Source organism: Formica exsecta, unplaced genomic scaffold (genome assembly GCF_003651465.1).
Source record: "Formica exsecta isolate Colony F162 unplaced genomic scaffold, ASM365146v1 scaffold591, whole genome shotgun sequence".
Taxonomy (NCBI): Eukaryota; Metazoa; Arthropoda; class Insecta; order Hymenoptera; family Formicidae; genus Formica; species Formica exsecta.
Window position 1 is genome coordinate 140,050 of NW_021853185.1, and position 2,210 is coordinate 142,259.

Below are 2,210 nucleotides of genomic sequence, written 5' to 3' on the forward strand. Positions count from 1 at the left end.
ATAGAGATGACAAAAAAAAAAAAAAAATAAATAAAGCAAACGAAGACAAATATTTTCACTTGGTCGTATGCCTACTCGAACATTTTCCTTCGAATTGCCGATTTGAAAATTAATATAATGATAGTTACCTTCACTTCATCCTTTGTAATTCCACTAGGAAATGAAAGTAAAAAGAGATTCCTCGCCGCTTTAGAGTTCGAATGATACGTGAAAACTGGCTGACGAGGTTCCGAGAAGCAAATTGTGTGTAATTAAGAACTGACACCAACTGAGTGATAGACTGAATGGTAAAGTGACGCGAATCTACGGATAAAGCACTGCGTTCCTCTTCATCTTCTCGCCTACTATTAGGCGCGTTCGGCACTGCAGAGCTCCCCTTTCTCCCTTTTTCTCTTTCTCTCGCGCGCGCGACGACATACGTCGCGTGTCGCCTCAGAGGCGCGACGTACAAACGTACGAAACCACGCGCGACGCGCTCGGTGTAAAGATCAATGAATTGTTTCAAAACGCGCGCACCACCTCCCCCCCTCCTCTCGCGTAAGTCACGTAACGAAAGTTTACGGGAGACCAACCGGAGGCGAGTATGTAAATAAAAAACGCGCACACACCACTATTGTCTTTCTCTCCTCCGGCTGATGTTGAACACCGCGAACTAGGAACGAAACTGATTTAACCAAGGGGCGGTCCGGCGAATTATGGGTACCCTTTTGGCGGCTCCCCCTCTCCTGTTTATAGTTGCTTCTACACCAACCTTACGTGCGCTCTCTCTAGTTTATCGTGGCTGTATCCCGCTCCGTGTTCACTACCTATTCACCAACCGCGTACACACACACCGCTCTAGCGTCAGTTTGCGCCGCTTCTCTTTATAGGTTCGTTCTCCCTACCATCGATGTCGCGTCCCCTCCAGATGATGCTTCAGCGATATGCGCGTGTGGTTACTCCATTACTCTCTTGAATCTGGAGAAAGAGAGGGAGAGGGTACAAAGAGGGAGAGGGAATAAAGAGGGAGAGGAAGAAGGAGAGGGAGAGGGAAAGGAAGAGAGAGAGGCAGAAAGAAAGGGAGAAAGAGAGAAAGAATGTCAATAAAGATGGATAGGAAAAAGAGAGAGAGAGAGAGAGAGAGAGAGAGAGATGTATAACATTGCCACCTTACATAGCCGCGAGAGTGATGATAGATGCGACATACTGAAACGACGCGCGAGAGCATACTTTAAATACATCTTCCGGTATGGAGTTTTTGCGCGAGAATGATTTTCGGAGCAAACGTTTGTGCGCCGTGGAAGTCGGCAATGTTGACAATCTGCTTAGACACAACCTTTTTACTTGTCTCATATTGATGTTTCGCATCTTCTCTTTCCGTATATTTTTAATGCCAATATCATTTTCGGAGTAAAAATTTACAGTCGCGACATTCGATAAATGAGAAAAAATTATTTGTTAGAAACGTGTAAACGATATGTTGATATATAATTTCTATTGCAGAAATCAACGAGAAAACATTTTGAATAAAAGTAGAATGTAATTGTACAGATATATTATCTAATTAAGAGATTTTTGTGTTTAGTTCGCGAAGGAAATAGAAAACAGGAAAAGTAGAACTTTAATTTGATAAAACATAAAAACCGCAAATGTATAAATTTCCTGTAATATTTTTTTCTTACATAATTAATTAAATTGATTCTTTAGTTACCAGATTTAATGTTATTTCTATAAAATTTTAAACGTCGACACGAACCTTTCTGTCATTATTTTCGGCGATTGAAATCTTTATCAGGAAGACGTTGGATATTATAACGTTATCTTTGAGATGGTGACAATACATAACTTCTAAAAACAGCTTTAGTGTCACAGTTTCGGAATAGAAAGTAATCGATAACAATAAAACGAGAATATTTTCGCACAATTAGCAATCGCGTTCTTAAGACAGATTTAAATTCTATAAATACATTACTTATCAAAATTTTATTTTTCCATAAATGCGCTTTCTATCACAGTCAATAATAAAATTTCTAACAACGTTTTAAAAATAAAAAGATTAAGAAATAGCATTAATAAGTACTTAAAAGACGGTATTACGCAGAAAATTTTACTTCAGGCACATTGAATATAGTATTGCTTAATTATTCTCGAATGCTTTTCTAATGCATATGGAATGTCAATTGAAATTCTAGAAACAAATTAATTATTAGCCATATATGTAGAAATATATA

The 2,210-nt window shown here is 38.6% G+C and overlaps 2 protein-coding genes across 6 annotated transcripts in view; one reads left to right on the plus strand and one right to left on the minus strand.

Annotated features, from left to right (window-relative positions):
- The window catches only part of LOC115242380 (protein abrupt-like), an 88,458-nt gene extending 87,500 nt beyond the window's left edge, over positions 1-958 (minus strand). For 2 of the 4 annotated variants that reach the window (XM_029818615.1, XM_029818616.1), the window contains exon 1: positions 129-958. The gene's annotated coding sequence lies outside the window, so the exon portion shown is untranslated. The remainder of the gene's footprint in view (positions 1-128) is intronic. The other 2 variants (XM_029818614.1, XM_029818621.1) reach the window with 2 other exon arrangements.
- The window catches only part of LOC115242384, a 77,677-nt gene that overhangs the window by 38,293 nt on the left and 37,174 nt on the right, over positions 1-2,210 (plus strand). The window lies entirely within an intron of this gene.